We start from the raw sequence: 20071 nt of genomic DNA on the forward strand, positions 1-20071 counted from the left end.
TTTATCATAGCCAGATTGTGGAACCAACCTAGATGCCCTTCAGTTGATGAATGGATAAAGAAACTGTGACATATATATACAATGGAATATTATCTGCCATGAAGAATGACAAAATAATGGCATTTGCAGGCAAATGGATGAAATTGGAGTATATTATGCTAAGTGAGATAAGCCAATCTCAAAAATCTAAAGGACGAATGACCTCGCTGATAAGTGTTTGAGGACATATAATGGGGGGTAGGAGGGTTTAGCGTTAGGGTTAGGGTTAGGTTTAGGTTTAGGGATAAGGAGTGTGGTAAGAATGGAGGAAGGAAGGACTGTATAGAGGGAAAAGAGGGGTGGAAGGGGTGGGGGGAAGGGAAAAATAACAGAATGAATCAAACAACATTGCCCTATGTAAATTTATGGTTTTTAATGAAAATATTTTAATATTTAACACCATATACTTAAATACAAATTATGTATCACACCTTGATTAACCATTTCCCTTTAATATGATATAATTATTGTAAGTAGTAAATTGTGATACTTGTTTAATATTCATTTTCTTCTTTTTGTCCCTCGAAATGAGGAAGAAAATATTTTTCAAAAATAAAGTTTGTCATTGACATTGTATATAAATAACTTGAATGATGTGAAGCTCAGTATCTGGACTGTAGTTTTAAGATGATTATCCTGAGATTAAAAGCCACACTAAATTAGATATAGACCTAAGGAGATGTAAATTGAACTCAAAGTGAGAAGCAAAATTATTTTATTCTTAACAGCTCTGCAATCAGCAAGTGAGTTGTATGCAGCAGCATTAGCATTCATCTACCCAGTGTTTTTTTCTTTCACTGGAAAGTTTCTCTACCTTCCCACTCCATGCGTGCACATGTAGATTGGATAAACCAAGTGAGATCCGTATTTCACTACATGGCCTTCAGGACAAAGCAAGAGGTAAACATCTATGCATGCATGTTGGCCAATATGTGGTGACAATTTCCAAGTTGAAAATAAAGATATAGGAGTGAGGTAATTGCTAAATATGCCTTTACAGATTTAGGTGAGCGTTAGAGAGGATGGACATAAGAGCTACATTTTCTTTATTAATCCTAAGTTTACAAATTTATTAAGGTTGTCTTTCCTCAATTCCTCATTGTTTGAAAATTTTCATTGTCATGACTGTAGATTTAATTTTCAGAACTTCTCAACTAAATCTTAAAGTGCTGTTTTGCCTTAACAAATAAACAGCAGGTCCAGGTGCTGGTTAACAAAAGTACCTTAGTTGTTATAAATACATTTAAAAAGGTAATTGATTTGATATAAATAAATTGATTATGTTAAATTTCAGAAATTAGCAGCACATTATCATCATGAGGCTTTATACTTAAACAGTAAGGAATGGACTTAAACTCACTGATGCACCATGTCATTGATCGATTACAAAGGTTCACTGAGAAAGTTTGGAGGACTTCTAATGTCAAATTTGATCATTTATATTATTTAGTTTAATTTTCATTTGTTACCCTAATAACCAACATGGCACTTTCTATATATTTGAATGTTTTATTTCTAGTATTTTAAAGCATTAATGGTAATAATTCTCCCTATTTTTTCCTACTCCTATTTTGTACTTGTTCCAATTAATGCATATTTTCCCTTTTAATAAATTAACTTCTAAAGCACAAAAAAATAAATAAATAAAAGGTCATAGAACATAATCAAGATGCAGAGGCTATGCTGGCCTTAGAAGATACTATGGACATACAGATTACCCTGGTCATAGGGGCAACATTATAAAATCTATTAAAATTATATGGGCTACTGAGGCAATAAAGGATATGCAGTACATAAAGGCTAAGTTTGTCAGATAAGAAGCTCAAGTTATAAAGCCTACACAGCTTATAGAGAATACATAGTTCAAAGAGAAAATTTGAATGGCATCTGCAATCACAGCAGTTACAGAGACCATAGAGGTTTCACAGATCATTTATTATACTCAGGATATACATTTAATACAGGTTGTGAATGCAACATAATTTATGCTGGCCATAAGGGGCTTGGTTGGTGATAGATTCAAATCCAGTCTTACATGTGTCCACTAAGTTTATTTAGACTAATATATCCCAATAAGCTTTGTGTCATTTAGGTTTGTCACAGTTTATAGGTTACCCGAGTCTTAGAACAAAACTGTCATAGAAGCTATGAAATTCTTTAGGGTACAGTGAGATCATTTAGTCTCCTCATTCCAGAAAATGTACACAGATCATTGAGACTGTTCAAGAATGAAATGGTAATCAGTCCTTAGATGTGATATGTGTCAAAGAGGCTACATAGATCATCAATACAACTCTGGCTTTTGCTACTACAATTGTCACAGAGTTTATTCAAGTCCTCAAGACTTTGGAGTTTTTCTACACAGAGAGGATACATACACATGCCATAGTCATTTTACAGGTCATACACAATAAACAAGTCATGTAAACTTGTCAGGCTATTGAGACTACTCAAATAATTAGGATTATTAAGGTCATATAGCACATTCAGGTCATAGAGACTACTCAGATCATAGTATCTACTAGGTAATAAATGGTACTCAGGTCATTTAGGCTATTCAGGCCATAAATGCCACACAGATCTTAGTGTCTGCATAGGAACTAGAGGATATTCATGTCATGGCGGCTATGCTGAGGTCATAGAGGCTATAGAGGAATAAAGTTTTCAGGTGTTTTTATGTACTCAGGCCATAGAATATACACAGGACTAGTTGCTGTGCATGTCAAACACACTAATGAATTAAGAATTTGTATAGGTAATATAAGATATGTCATTCAGGGTCAACTCAATTCTTAGGGGATACAAAGATCCCAATGGATACTGAACAATATAGGCAACTTAGGTCTTTTAGACAACTCCAGTCATACAAGCTATACAGGTAATAGATGCTGCCTGGGACAAAGATTCTAATCTGGTCATACATACTATGGCCACTGAGGCCATAGAAGTTTGCATGTTACTGATATTTTGCAGGGCACATCTATACATATAACATTCAGTTTAAGCATAACCTATATGTCCTTCATTACATAAAATTTACACAGGTCATAGAGAATATTAAGTCTATCTTGGAAACTTGGATCTTAAATTCTACTTAGAGGTTAGAGACTGCAGAGATTATAATGGTTAGGATTGTAATAGAGGTTCTGCTGCTCATGAAGGCAATGCAGGTCTTAGAGGAATTCTGATCTCAGAGGATACTGAGTTCCAAGGTGCTACCTAAGTCCTGGAGAATTCACAGGTAATGTGTCCTACTCACAAGTCCTAGAAGCTACTAAGAGCTACTAAGACTGAGCAAGATATAAAAGACATAGAGACTATGCAAGTCAAAGATTCTAATCTGGTCATAGATGCTTCACAAGATTTACATGCTCAAAAAATATACAGGATACCCATGTCATAGAGGCTATATGGGGCACAGATGATACTCAGGCCTTAGGGCTTATAAGTCATAGAATATTACCCATGCTATGACACTTATAAAGGGATAAGAACTGAACAGATCATAGAAGTTTAAGATGCTATCTCAGCTCTAGAGACCACTCAGACCTAGAAGATAAACAGGTTACTAAAGCAATTCAGGCACTAAGGACTATATAGCTCATAGAATCTGCATATATGTATATATATATATTATGTGATTCAGAAAGTCTACTCTGGTTATGGAGACTATGTTAAGTCACAGAGATTATGTTTTCATAGATGATACTGAGTTTCAAGGGAATATTTAGGTCATGAAGTGTATGGATTTATTACAGGCCTCTGCAAACACAGATGCTACATATGTCATAGGGGCTACTCAGGACATAAAGACTTCATAAGTATAAAAGCTGTGCAAGTCATCAAGGCTAAATATTACAGCATGTACTCAGAATTTAAATGCTACCTAGGTCATAGAGGCTACTCATATTCCAGAGTATATGCAAATCATTTAAGCTACTAAGGTAATTAAGATATTCTGACCATAGTTGCTACACACATCAAAGAGACTTTGCAGTGAATGGATACTTTGATGGTCATAGAAGCCACAGAGATCATAGGGGTTCAAAAGTCATCTAGCTTATTCAAACCATAGAGCAAACACTAGTCATTTAGGCTATTTTAGCCATAAAGGTGAAAAAGGTCACAATGTGCATGCCTTAGAGGATACTTAGTCCATATCAAAAAGATGGCATGAGGGTATCTCAGGAATTGGCAAGATCACACTTAACTCAGACCCAAGAGTACTAATGTAAAAATTCCTTTGAGAGGACACCATGGAGACCCTGCTTATGAGGAGACTATGGATATTTTTCACCATGCTCAGCCATTCACAACATTCATAACTTTGTATAGCTGCAGTCCCAAGACAATTTGCTACTGCCTGAGATGCTGCAGAACTTGACATCAATATTGTTCTGATTCTGCATGAATGTAATTTGATGGAGTTAGAGGATCATGGAGGCTTCCATTGAGATCTCAGTGGGAAACCTGGGAGACCAGGCAAAAGATGCAGGGTGAAACACTCTGCTGAATCCTTCTGGGAGGGTGATGTGTGTACATCTGAAAAGAAAACAGAAATTTAGGTGAGAACTCCCAAGATTAAAAAATGCTCTTAATATGAAACATCTATTTAGGAAAGCTGCAAAAATTGAATAAGAACCACAGCAAGAGAGAGGCCGTATGTGTTGCAAAAAGGAAGTCTATCCTGTAGAACCTGCACAGTTCTTTGGAGAGAATACCACAATGTCATGTGTCCCAGATTCTGAATGTGGAATTATGGTCTTGTTTCTCAAGACGGATTTTAGTCTTTTTTGGGGTGGGAACCAGGGTTTGAACTTAGGGGCACTCAACCACTAAGCAACATATCCGGCACCATTTTGCATTTTCTTTAGAGACAGGGTCTGAGATGCTTAGTGCCTCTCCATTCTTGAGGTTGCTTCTGAACTCACAATCCTCCTGCCTTAGTCCTCCAAGCCTCTGGGATTAAAGGCATGCACCACTGTGCCCAGCTTTTAGTCTTGTTTTGGTAATGTCCTTTCCTTAGTTTTGTTTTGGTCTCATGTTTCTTTATATATTGCTGTATCTCCCTTGTTGAATGTAAATGTTTTCTCTGTGTCATTATATAATGGATATATGTAAATGGATTTTGGTTTTTACTTCAAGGCATGCTGAGGGTACATCTTGAGTAAACTTTGAACTTGGAATGCTAGAACTTGTAAGAATATGCAGACTCCAGGAAATGGACTGGAAATACTTTGCATTGTGAGAAGGGTATAAGCTTGTTGGGGGTCAAGAATAAAAATTTACATTTTAGCTATGAGGTGCTCCAAAATCTCACATGTGTGAGAATATTACAATGATCTGAGATAAAATGATAAGAATATGACTGTTGTAATCTGAGGAGTGGAATAGTGCCTTGATGAAATAACTCTTTGTTAATTGTACGAAACTAAGGTGTGGCAGAAGAGAGTGGGTCACTAGAGATTTGAAGAAAATAAACATCATAGAGGCTACATAGTTAATAGAGAAAAATTTCTCCTAAAGATTATTCAGTAAATAGTGTGTATAGAATTAATAGGAAGTACTCAGGGAATTACAACTACTCAGTCAATAATGCTATGCAGTTCATGGAGAAGCACATGTCACTGAGGCTAAGTTGCCCATACCAGATATGCAGGCCATGGTGTTTACATAGTTGATAAAATTTGCATAGGTCATGGAGGCTTCACTGACCCTGATGTCAATATAGGACAGTAAAGCTACTCAGCCCATAAAATACTGTGAGAGTCATAGTGATAAAGCAGGTCATAGAGGATACTCCATCATAGAAGCTGTGCAAGTCATTGAAAATACAAAGGTAATTGACTCTATTAATGTCAGAGAGATCACACAGAAAATAGAGGTCATGCAGTTCACCAAGTGTATACAGGCAATAGAGGAGAATCAAATATAGTTATTACATAGATGACAGGGGCTACTAAGGTCATGAAGGCCACAAAGTTTGTATAATCATCTTGCACTTTAGAGACTAAGCAGATATGTCTTACAAAAATCTTTTAGACTAATCAGGTCATAGAGATGATTCAGGTCAAAAAAATCATGCAGGGAAAATAAGCTCTGCAAATCCCAGGGAATACTCAGATTATGGAAGTTTTAAAGAAATGGAAGATATGAAATTTAAAGAGACTATTCAGTTAATAAATTCTGCATATATCAGAGTTTTCTCAGACTATAGAGGATATGGAGGTCATAAAAGTTATTCAGGTCATAAAGAATGCTCAGTTCATCAATGCTTTTTAGAACACAGATGATACATGTGAAATAGAGGCTACTTTTATGCTTGTGTTCCACAGGTTATATAGGCTACTAAGACCACTGACGCTAGCAGGTTATAGGAGCAACAGGTTGTAGAGTGTGCACATTTTGTAGAGGCTGAACAGATCATAGAACGTATGCAGATAGTAGAGGGTTCAGGATACAAATACTACAAAAGTCATAGAGGCTACTCAGGTCCAGAGGGAATAAAAGTCATGAAGAATACTGGGATCATAATTTGTATTCATGTCATGGAAGCTACACAGTTTACAGGGAATTAACATCATTTACTCTAGAAGACCATAAGACTATGCAGGTCTTTAACACTCATAGAAGCTATGAATGTCATACAGACTATCAAGAAAATAGATGCTAAGCAGGCCACTGAGGATACTCAATGTAGTTTCTGTTTAATTTTTTGTATTTATTTATTTCAGCTATACATGACAGTAAAATGTATTTTGACATATCATACATATGTATGTATGATATGTAGTTTTTGTAGTTGTATATGATCTGAAGTTAGACTGACTATGTATTCATATATGAACAGAATTAAATTATTTCTGATTTATTCTACTGTGTTCCCCAATTTCATCCCTTTTCCCAGCCCTTCACTACCTCCTGTCCAATCTGTGGAAATTTCACTCCTCCCTCTTTCCCTAATTTTATTCTCCTTTATGAGTGAGTAATTGTCATTGTGTATGTGTGTGTGTGTGTGTGTGTGTGTGTGTGTATGTATATATCACATTTTCTTTATTCATTTATCTTCTGAAGGCCACCTATGTTGGTTCCATAGCTTTGTAAACCTTGATGTGGCCAGGTCACTATTGTATGCTGATTTAAGTCCTTAATTTCTTGGGGTATATGCTTAGGAGTGGAATATCTTGGACAAACATAGGTTCCATTCTGTTTCCTGAGGAATAACCATACTAAAGGGTGCTTCCACACATTTACAATCTCAGCAGCAATGTATTGGTGTACGTTTTTCCAACATCTTTGACAATATTTACTGTTTTTTGTATCCTTTATTGTTGCCATTCTGACTGAAGTGACTTGGAATCTCACTGTATTATTAATTTTCAATTATCTAATTGCTAGACACATTGAAGAGATTTTATTATATTTTTTACATTCATATTTTTGTAAAGTACATTTTCAGTTCCTTTGCCATTTATTTATTAGGTTACTAGTTGTTTTGTTGTTAAGATTTTTCAGTTCATTTTATATTCTGTAGTTAATGCCCTATCTGACATGAAGAAGGTAATGGTTTTCACCTACTCTCTAGGTTCTCTGTACATTTTTTTTGTTGTTGAAAAGAAGCTAATTATTTTGATAGCATCACATTTATTGATATCTGATCTTAGTTCTCAAGTTTTAAGATTTTGTTGAGTAATTCAGTTCCTAAGCAATATGATGAAGATTTGGGCCTGCTTTTTATTCTAGTAGGACAAGGGTCTCTATTCTAATGCCTACATCCTTGATTCATTTTGAGTTGGGTTTTTTCAGAGTGAGATATAGGGATCACATTTTATTTTATTATATAAGGAATTCCAATTCTTTCAGCACGATTTATCGTAGAGGCTATTTTTCTGCAACATATGCTTATGACATCTTTGTCTTTTATGAGATAAATATGTTCACATGAATTTGTCTCTGTGTCTTCTATTAAGAACCATTCATGTCTGTTTTTGGTACCAATACCAGGCTTTTTTGTTACTATAGGTCTGTAGTATAATTTAAGTTTTGATATTGTGATTCATCCTGCTTCACTTTTCTCAAATATTTCTTTGGTTATTCTGTTTTCTTATTTTTCTACATAAATTTCATGAGAGCTTTTTCCAGTAACATGGAAAATGTCATTGGAGCTTTCATATGAATTTCTTTAAATCTTTTGGTACTATGGCAAATATGATATTATTTCTGCCTAGGCAAAAAACGTGGGGTATCTTATAAACTTCAATTTCCTTTAGTGTTCTCTAGCTTTCATTGTAGAGGTCTTTCACCTCTTTTGTTAGATTGATTCCCAACACTTTTTTGATGGTTATAGTGAATGGGAAAGGTTTTTAAATTTCTCTCTCAGATTACTCGTCAGCGATGTATAGAATCTCAATGATTAATGGATGTTAATTTTATATCCTACTACGTTGCTGAGTTGACCTCTGAGGTCTAGAATCTTTCTGGCTTTTTGGTTTTCTAAATATAGAATCATGTTTTTGGCAAATAGGGACAGTTTCAGGCCTTCTTTTCTTAACTGTGACCCATTAATTTATATCTTCTGTCTTCTTGCTGTGGCTAGACTTTTCGGAAATCTGTGGAGCAGAAATGGTGAAAGATGTATTCCTGTTCCTGTTTTGAGAGGGACTGCTGTGAAAATTTCTACCTTTAAAGTAATATTGGCTTTGAGTTTAGGATATATAACTTCTGCAATGTTCATGTGCAGTCCTACTATCTCTATTTTTTCTAGTGTTTTGAACATGAATGGATTCTGTCAAATGCTTTTCCTGCATCTGTTGAGAGAAGCAGAAGATTTATTTTTTAAATTTTATTCATGTGATGAATTGCATTTATTGACTTCCATAGGTTGAAATAACTTTGGATCCCTGGAATGAACTCACTTGATCATGGTGCATTTTCTTTTTAATTTATTATTTATACAAATAGTGTCAGTATTTTATTAAGAATTTTTCCATTATGTTCATCAGGAATTGTGGTCTGAAGTTTTCTATCCTTTATGTGTATTTGTCTGCTTTTGGTATCGGGGTGAAACTTACTTCATAGAATGATTTGGGAAGAGTTTCTTTCTTTATATTTCATGGAAAAATTTAAGAAGGATTAGTGTTAGTTATTCTTTAATTGGTGAAACACAGTTGAGATTTAGTGTGGTCCTCAGCTTTTCTTTTTTGATAGTTTTTTGATAATGTCTTCAATTTCTTTGCTTGAAATTAATATGTTGAATTTTCTATGTCTTCCTGGTTCAATTTGGGTAGATGATCTGTCTCCAGAAAATTGTGAATGTCTTACAGTGTATATTTTCAGAATAGCTGCTGATTATCATCTGTATTTCTGTGGTGACCATGGTGATAGTTTTTTTTTTTATTATTTAAATGTTAGAAGTTTCAGTTATATCTTTATCTTTATTAGCTTGGCTAAGGGTTTATTTTTTTCAAAAATGCAGGTTTGTGTTTTCTTGATTCGTAGTATCAGTTCTTTCTTTCAACTTCAATGACTATGGCTCAGATTTTATTTACTTTCTGGTCATAGATTCTAAGGTGGTCAAAAAATCCATTCAGATATTAGTGGCTGCAAAGGACACTTAGGCTACTTATTTCATAGGGGCAACTCAGTTGTTTACATACTCAGTCATAAATATTATGAAGATCATAAGGTCTACATGTGCAGAGATTTCTAAGTTCTTTGGGACAACTCAGCATATAATGATGCTTGAAATTTGGAAATCTACTCATGTAATAAGTTCTACTAATGCAATAAAGTCTTGCAGCTCTCCCTATCTACAAAGGATATAAGATGCTAATTAGACCACATAGGCTACTCAGGTATAGAAGTAATGTAAGTCATAAAACGTACAATTCAAGATACCCTACAGAACATAAAATCTATTGAAGGCTTTGAGGCTTTGCAGGTCATAGAGGCTACAGAGATCAGAGAAGCTGCTTAGGATATAAAAATCTTGTGGTTAAAGGTTTTGCTCAATTCATAGAGACAACTCTGATCAAAGAAGTATACAAGCAATGGAAGGTAGTAAGTCCAAAGATATAAGGCTGCTTATAGGAACTACTCAGGTGATTGAGTCTATGCAGCTCATGCAGTATACACAAGTCATACAGATGACTAAACCTGTGTATATACTATGACCTCAGAATCCACTAAATCTTTGAAACATCTTTGACCTCAGGAGTTAGTATGACCATGCAGGTCACACAGGGTTTCTAAGGTCATTTTGGTTTCTCAGGCCATAAAATGTGTACAATTCCTAGAAGTTACAAATTTCAAAGACTCTACAAAAATCACAGAGGGTTTGCAAGTCTTAGAGTCACAGGGACCTTGAAGTTCATAGAGAGTACAAAGATCTAACTGGCTACTGAGATAACTTAGGCTATTAAGTCATTTAGAGGGTACATAGTTCAGATATGTTACATGGACCATAGAATCTCTGAGGTCATTGAGGCTACCCAGACCAGAGGCAGGTCATGGTCGTTTTACTATTCATAGAAGTTACTCAGTTCCTAGAAGATAAACAGACCAATGAGTTTACACAGTCAACAGAATCTATGCAGGTCATGCAAGCATTGTAGCATACAGAGGCTATGCTATTGATAAAATTTCTCAGTACATAGATGTTATGTTGGTTATAGAGCTAATCAGGGCAAAAAATTTAAGTGGGTCTTAGAGGTTGCCGAAGGCAGAACCTTATTTGGTCTTAAAAAATACCCAGCTCATAATTGCTTAATAAACTATAAAGACTACCCAAGTCATGGAAGCAACACATATCATAGTGTCTCCATATTTCACAGAGGATATTCTATTTATAGAGGCTACATATGTCATAGAGGGTACTAATATAATTTAGATTTCTCATGCCAAAGAAGATAAACAGGCCATAGGGGCTTCTAAGAACATTCAGAAAACTAAGCCATGAAGATTTTCAGGTCACAGAAGTACTCAATCATAAAGTTGTATAAGTTACTAAGGCCATATAATCTACTTAGACCATAGAACTTACCAAATTTATTTAGGCTGCAGAGTATACAGGACCTAATGGTACAGCAGTCATTAAGGATTTTCATGTCATAAAGTTACCAATGTTATAGAAACTAAGGAGGACTTAATAGGCTGTAGGTCATAGAGACTACAGAGGTCATACTGACTACTGAGGTCACAGATATTTAAAAGTTAAAGTGGGTATTAAAGTCATAGGGTATGCGTAGGTTATTTAGGCTAAAATGTTCTTAAATAGAAAATGGATAATGCATTGAAAAGGCCCCAGTAGTTACTCAGGTCCTACAGACTGTGAATGTAACAGGGTCTATGCAGATCAATGAAAACATGCAGGCTACTCAAGTCATTTAAAATACACCAACTTCATGTTATGAAGGTGATAGAGTTTACATAGGCCATAAGAACTATAAAGAACATAAAGATTTTGCTGGTCACAGAGGCTCTTATACATTTTAAGCACTTGTATATATGCTACTTAAATCCTAGAAGATACTGTGGACATAGGGGTTAAACAGGTCAGAGAGTTTATGCTCTAGATAGAGGTTACTAAGTAATATAGAAATCATTCTGGTCATAGAGGATTAATCTGAAACATAGACAATTCACTCCACACATGCTACTCAGTTCATAGAAGCTTCAGGTCATAGAGGCACCTAAGACATAGAGGTTACTCAGGTTATGTAGACTGTGCAAGTCAAAGAGGTTAATAAGATGTTTTAGACTAACAAACCCATAAATGCTTATGCAGATCAGACAGGATACGTAAGTCATACAGGCTACACATTTCTTAAAATCTATGCTAGTCATAGGTTGTATACATTGCATAGAAGCTCCTATAACATAGAAACTACTCAGTTCACACAGGATAAATCTTCATTGGGTGATCAATTTAATCTAGGTTACTTATGTCATAGATACCACTCATATCATAGATGCCAAGCAGATTACTGAAGCTGTTTATTTATAAAGACTATTTGACCATTATTTCTAGTAAGGTAATAGAAAATATTCAGTCCATAGAGGGTACTCAACTGCTGGAGAGTATGCAGGCAATAGAGATTTCTTAGTCCAGAGAGGCTATGGAGGTCATAGAAGCTCTACAGGTTGCAAATACAAGATATGTAGATCAAAAATTGATGATATGAAGGTCATAGAATTTTTGAAACTTTTAGAGGCTACTGGGTTCATAGAGGCTAACATAGAAGCTAATCAGATTATAGAATCTATTCAGATGATAGGGGTTATAAAGGTCATATAAAGTACTCATGCCATAGAGTAATAAGATTACAGAAGCTGCAAATTTCATAGAGGATTCTTAGGCATTAGAAGCTACCAAATTTATAGAGGCTACCAAGATCATAGTGAATACACAGTCATAAATGACATTATGATTGTTTAGGCTACAAATATCTTATATGGTACTCAGATCATTTAGGAAACACAATATATTCAGGAGCATTCAAAATTCTCAGGTTACATGGGGTATGGAAATTGAGAGGATACTCAGTTAATAAGTGTATATTATTTATATAAGCTTTCCAGGTAACAGGTTATTTATAACACAGAACTTAGAAAAATCTTGGAGTATACATAGTCATGTAGACTCTGCAGGACATTGGGGCTATGCAGGGCTTAGGGCCTACTAGGTTCATTTTGGCCTCTCAGGCCATAAAGACTATTTATGACAGAAAAGCTAAGCATACCATAGGTCATACTCTTGTTTTAAGGCTACTAATGCCATATGGCTCTTCAGGTCATTCAATTTAGTGCAGAAAAGGTACCAATATAATTGAGGTTATGCTGATTGTAGAGGGACTCAGGTCACATAAGATGCAAAGGATAGTGGTGTATCAAAGTTAATTATAGATATGCCCATCATAGAGGCTATGAAGGCCATAACAATAAAGAGGATATACATGATCTTGATGTCATTGGGGATGCACTGCAAAGTTCATATACAGTACAAAGTATGAGAACCTACAAAGATCATAGTGCCTAATGAAATAAAAAAAGAATGCTCAAGTCATAAATTCTATGAAGATTGTTGAAAAGGTGCAGGGTATGTAGTCTATACATGTCATCATTGCTACACTAACATGGAAGAAACATAAGTGATAGCTGCTGTTTATGTCATAGAAGTGACTTATTCCATTGAATCTATGTAGACCATAGAATATATGAGAATATATGCAAATATGAGAATGCACAGGACATAAATTCTAAGCAAGTCTTAGAAGTCATGTTGGTCATAAGAGGTAAACAGTTCAAAGAGGAAACTAAGGTCATTGAGTGTTCACAGGAAACAAAGTCTACTAAGGCAATAGATAATAGGCATGTTAAAGAGACCTTGGGATATGGAGGATATTAAGTTCATAGAAGCAACACAAATCTCAGAGGCTATGTCTTTTGTAGTAGTATAACACCATACAGGCTGTGGAGTCTACTAGGGTTATAGAAGCTACAGCAATCATAGATGGTAATATGCTTATGAAATATAATCTATAAAAGTCAAATAACTTCCTCAAGTGATGGTGGCTGCTTATGTAATAAATTCCTCAAAAATCATAGGGGCTACTAAGACTTTAGGTGTTACTCAAGTAATTTAGGTACTAGGGATATAAAAGTTGTGCAGACTATGAAGAACAAACTGTCCATAGAGCATACTGAGGCCACAGAGACTATGCAGGTCATAGAGTCTACTTGATCATAGATGTTAGAAAGTTCATAGTGGCTATTGAGGTAAAATAAGATACTGGGAGATCCAAGATGGCGGTCTAAAGGGAGGCTGCATTTCTTGTCGCTCTGCAATGCCGGATTCAAGCAGAGGATATCTGTTTCTTGGTGAGGCAATTTTTGCCACTTATCAATCCCCTGCTCTTTACCCCATTTGTCTGCTGTGATCACCTGCAATCTGCCAGCATATCAATGCCTTTTTTGAGAGCAGATTGCTCACTGTCAGGCATCTATCATCCACCATTTGCCTGCCTCTCACCTGTCCATCGCCTGCCTTACCCCTATCCATCACCCAACGCTCGAGGTTCACCTCCAGATCGTCCTACAGCTGCCAGCAGATTGACTGCAGACCGCCAGTGGAGGCCCAGCTGCCTGCTGCTGCTTGGAAGTTCACTGTTACAGTACCTGCAGGTTTGATTACACATGGCTGCCACCATTTTGAGACAACAGAGAGGCCACGTAGGACCCCTGGCCAGACTGACTGAGTCCCGTCTACAGGATCCCTCAGCCCAACCGATCACTCCCTGCCTCTGGGGCCCTCACATCAACAGACTGCTCCCTGCCGCCAGGATCCCCAGACCAACTGACTGTGTCCTATCACCGGGAACCCAGACCAACTGATTGCACCTGGCCTCCGGGATACCACAACCACACCAAACACACCCGACCTCCGAGACCACTGCTTGACCAACTGCATCCTGTCTCCAGGACCTCCAGCTGACCACGTCCACCCCTGAACTGCAGCTCCCCATTTGCCAACACATTTGGAAGCCAGAGCAGCCATCTTGGATAATCCTGGAAGCCATAGCTCCGATCTTTGGGTGGGGCAAATCCCATCCTGAGATGCCTGATGGAGGCTTGAAGCTTATTGTCAGATACCTCTCATATATCAGGCTACTGAACACTGGGAGGTTTCATTAGTATATGACTACTATACAGTAGATTTTCATTTTTCTCCTTTTTTAAAAAAAATTAAGTTTTTATTTCTTTATGTTTCTTGCTTTCTTTTCCTTCTGTTTACCTGTTCCCTCAGAGTCACTTTCTCCCTTATTTACATGATGTTATTCTCCCCATAGAGGCTATTTGGTCTAGGATTGCATGGTGTTTGATTTGGGCACTGCTAATATTGATCTCCCCTTAAAGAAAGGGTTTTGCAAACCTATAAGGCCACTATAAGCCTATAAGGGGAAATCTGCAATACCCCAGATCTGCAGTGCTAGAAGGGAAGATACATGAACAACATGAAAAAACAAGGGAAGAAAATGATCCAAACAAATCTAGACTCTAAAGTAATAGAATCCAATGACAGTATGTTAGAAGAAATGTCAGAAAAGCACTTCAGATTATACATGATTAAGACGATTCACGAAGCAAAGGATGAGAAAAGAGAGAAAATGCAGGCAATGAATGATAATACCAATAAGCTGAAAGAGCACCTACAGGAAGCAAAAGATCATTTCAACGAGGAGATAGAGATTATCAATAATAAACAAATGGAAATCCTTCAAATGAAGGAGACAATAAACCAAATAAAAAACTCAATGGAAAGCATCACCAACAGACTAGACCACTTGGAAGACAGAACCACAGACAATGAAGACAAAATATTTCATCTTGAAAATAAAGTCGCACAAACAGAGAAGATGGTAACAAATCATGAACAGAATCTCCAAGAACTATGGGACATCATGAAAAGACGAAATTTAAGAATTATTGGGGTTGAGGAAGGCACAGAGATACAAACCAAAGGAATGAACAACCTATTCAATGAAATAATATCAGAAAATTTCCCAAACCTGAAGAATGAAATGGAAAATCAAATACAAGAGGCATACAGAACACCAAATGCACAGAATCACAACAGATGCACACCAAGGCACATTATAATGAAAATGCTTAACATTCAAAATAAAGATAGGATTTTGAAGGCTGTGAGAGAAAAGCCCCAGATTACATATAGAAGGAGACCAATAAGGATAGCAGCCGACTTCTCATTCCAGACTCTAAAAGCTAGAAGGGCCTGGACCAACATATTTCAAGCTCTGAAAGAACATGGTTGCCAACCAAGAATCCTATACCCAGAAAAACGAACCTTCAGATTTGAAGATGAAATAAAATCCTTCCATGATAAACAAAAGTTAAAAGAATTTACAAATAGAAAGCCTGCAATACAGAATGTTCTCAACAAAATATTCCATGAGGAGGAAATGAAAAACAACAATGTAGGTCAGCAAAGGGAGGAACGACCTTAGAGAAAAACCACTCAAAGGAGAAACCAAGCCAACTTAAAAACCAAAAATAAGCCAAATGACTGCGAATACAAATCATTTCTCAATAATAACCCTGAACGTTAACGGCCTAAACTCCTCAATCAAAAGACAAAGACTAGCAGAATAGATTAAAAAGAAAGACCCAACAATGTGCTGCCTGTAAGAGACTCATCTCATAGAAAAAGACATCCACAGACTAAAGCTGAAAGGATGGGAAAAAACCTACCACGCCCATGGACTCAGTTAAAAAGCGGGGGTTTCCATCCTTTTATCAGATAAAGTGGACTTCAAGCCAAAGTTAGTCAGAAGGGATACTGCTTAAGGGAACCATAAATCAGGAAGACATAACGATAGTAAATATTTATGCCCCAAACAATGGCGCATCCCTGTACATCAAACAAATCCTTCTCAATTTCAAGAATCACATGGACCACAACACAATAATTCTGGGCGACATTAACGCACTGCTGTCACCACTAGATATATCTTCCAAACAAAATCCAACCAAAGAAACCATAGAACTCAATAACACAATCAATAACCTAGACTTAATAGACATATATAGAACATTCTATCCAACAATGAGTTGATACACTTTCTCCTAAGCAGCACATGGAAACTTCTCGAAAATAGACCATATGTTCTGCCACAAAGCAGCCCTTAGGAAATGAAAAAAAAAATAGAGATAGAGACACTGACTTGTGTTCTATCAGATCATAATGGACTGAGAGTAGAAATCAATGACAAAGTAAAAAAATGAAATTACTCCAACACTTGGAGACTAAATAATATGCTATTGAATGAAACATGGATAACATAAAGCATCAGGGAGGAGATTAAAAAATTCTTAGAGGTCAATGAGAATGATGATACTACATATCAAAATCTCTGGGACACTATGAAAGCGCTACTAAGAGGAAAATTCATTGTATGGAGCGCATTCCAGAAAAGAATGAAAAGTCTACAATTAAATGACCTAACATTGCAACTCAAAGCCCTAGAAAAAGAAGAGCAGAATAGCAGCAAAAGTAGTAGAAGACAGGAAATAATTAAAATCAGAGCTGAAATCAATGAAATTGAAACAAAAGAAACTATTCAACAAATTGACATAACAAAAAGATGGTTCTTTGAGAAAGTAAACAAAATAGATAAACTCTTAGCTACATTAAGAGAAGGAGAGAGAAGACTCAAATTATTAAAATACATGATGCAAAAGGAAATATCACAACAGACACCACTGAGATACAGAACATAATGAGAAGCTATTTTGAAAATCTATATTCCAACAAAATAGAAAGTGCCAAAGATATTGACAAATTTCTAGAGACATATGCTCCTCACAAACTGAACCAGGAGGACATACACAATTAAAACAGATCAATATCAAGCAATGAAAAAGAAGAAGCCATTAAAAATCTACCATCCAATAAAAGCCCAGGACCAGATGGATTCTCAGCCGAGTTCTACAAGACCTTCAAAGAAGAACTCATTCCAATACTTCTCAAAGTATTCCAGGAAATAGAAAAGGAGGGTACCCTACCCAACTCATTCTATGAAGCTAATGTCACCCTCACACCCAAACCAGGATAAGACACATCAAGGAAAGAAAATTTTATAGTAATATCCTTGAAAAATATAGATGCTAAGATCCTTAAGAAAATATTGGCAAACCGTATCCAAAAACATATTAAGAAAATTGTGCACCACGATGAAGTGGGGTTCATTCCTGGAATGCGAGGATGGTTTAACATCCGTAAATCAATAAATGTAATCCATTATGTCAATAGACTTAAGGATAAGAATCATATGGTTATTTCTATTAATGCAGAAAAAGCATTTGACAATATACAACACCCCTTCATGCTGAAAACACTAGAAAAAATAGGGATAGTAGGACTATACCTGAACATTGTAAAGGCTATTTATGCTAAGCCCATGGCCAACATCATTCTTAATGGAGAAAAACTGAAACCATTCCCTTTAAAAATGGGAACAAGACAGGGATGTCCTATTTCACCCCTTCTATTCAACATTCTCCTCGAAACTCTAGACAGAGCAATTAGGCAGACTAAAGAAATTAAAGGAATATGAATAGGAAAAGAAGAACTTAAGCTGTCACTGTTTGTGGATGACATGATTCTATATTTAGAGGATCCAAAAACCTCCTCCAGAAAACTTCTAGACCTCATCAATAAATTCAGCAAAATAGCAGGCTATAAAATCAACACGCATAAATCTACAGAATTTTTATATGCATGCGATAAAACAGCTGAAAGGGAAAAGAGGAAAACAACTCCATTTGTAGCCTCAAAAAAATAAAATACTTGGGTATCAATCTAATCAAAGAGGTAAAAGATCTCTACAATGAAAACTACAAAACACTGAAGAAAGAAATTAAGGAGGACCTTAGAAGATGGAAAGATCTCCCATATTCTTGGATAGGCAGAATTAATATTGTCAAAACGGCCATACTACCTAAAGTGCTATACAGATTCAATGCAATTCCAATTAAAATCCCAATGACGTACCTCACAGAATTAGAGCAAGCAATCATGAAATTCATCTGGAAGAATAAGAAACCCAGAATAGCTAAAGCAATTCTTAGCCAGAAGAATGAAACAGGGGGTATCACAATACCAGAACTTCAACTATACTACAAAGCAATAGTAACAAAAACAGCATGGTATTGGCACCAAAATAAACAGGTAGATCAATGGTACAGAATAGAGGACAGAGACACAAACCCAAATAAATACAATTTTCTAATACTAGACAAAGTTGCCAAAAATATGCAATGAAGAAATGGTAGCCTTTTGAACAAATGGTGCTGGGAAAACTGGAAATCCATATGCAACAGAATGAAACTAAACTCCTATCTCTCACCCTGCACAAAACTCAACTCACAATGGTCAAGGACCTTGAAATCAGACCAGAGACCCTGCATCTTATAGAAGAAAAAGGTCCAAACCTTCACCTTGTTGGCTTAGGATCAGACTGCCTTAACCGGACACCCATAGCACAAGAAATAAAAGCAAGAATCAATAACTGGGATAGGTTCAAACTAAATAGCTTTCTCTCAGCAAAGGAAACTATGAGCAATGAGAAGAGAGAACCTACAGAGTGGGAGAATATCTTTACCTCTCATACTTCAGATAGAGCACTAATTTCCAGAATATATAAAGAACTCAAAATCTCTACACCAAGAATACAAATAACCCAATCAATAAATGGGCTAAGGAAATGAATAGACACTTCACAGAAGAAGATGTACAAGCAATCAACAGATATATGAGAAAATGTTCAACATCTTTAGTAATAAGAGAAATGCAAATCAAAACTACACTAAGATTCCATCTCACCCCAATTAGAATGGCAATTATCAAGAACACAAGCAACAATAGGTGTTGGAGAGGATGTGGTGAAAAAGGTACACTCATACATTGCTGGTGCGACTGCAAGTTAGTGCAGCCACTCTGGAAAGCAGTGTGGAGATTCCTTAGAAAACTTGGAATGGACCTACCATTTGACCCAGCTATCCCACTCCTCGGCCTATACCCAAAGGACTTAAAATCAGCACACTACAGAGATACAGCCACATCAATGTTCATAGCAGCTCAATTCGCAATATCCAGACTATGGAACCAACCTAGATGCCCTTCAATTGATGAATGGATAAAGGAACTGTGGTATATATATACAATGGAATATTACTCAGCTATAAAGAATAATAAAATTATGGCATTTGCAGGCAAATGGATGAAATTGGAGAATATCATATTAAGTGAGATAAGCCAATCTCAGAAATCCAAAAGAGGAATGATCTCACTGATAACAAGATGATGACACTTAATGGGGGGTCGGAGTGGGACAAGAATGGAGGAAGGAGGGAAAAGTGAGATGGGAGGGGTGGGGGGAAGGAAAAAATAATGGAATGAATCAAACATCATTACTCTATGTAAATTTATGAATATGCAAATGGTGTGCTGTTACTC

This window comes from Sciurus vulgaris, assembly GCF_902686455.1.
Source record: "Sciurus vulgaris genome assembly, contig: HiC_scaffold_238_arrow_ctg1, whole genome shotgun sequence".
Classification (NCBI taxonomy): domain Eukaryota; kingdom Metazoa; phylum Chordata; class Mammalia; order Rodentia; family Sciuridae; genus Sciurus; species Sciurus vulgaris.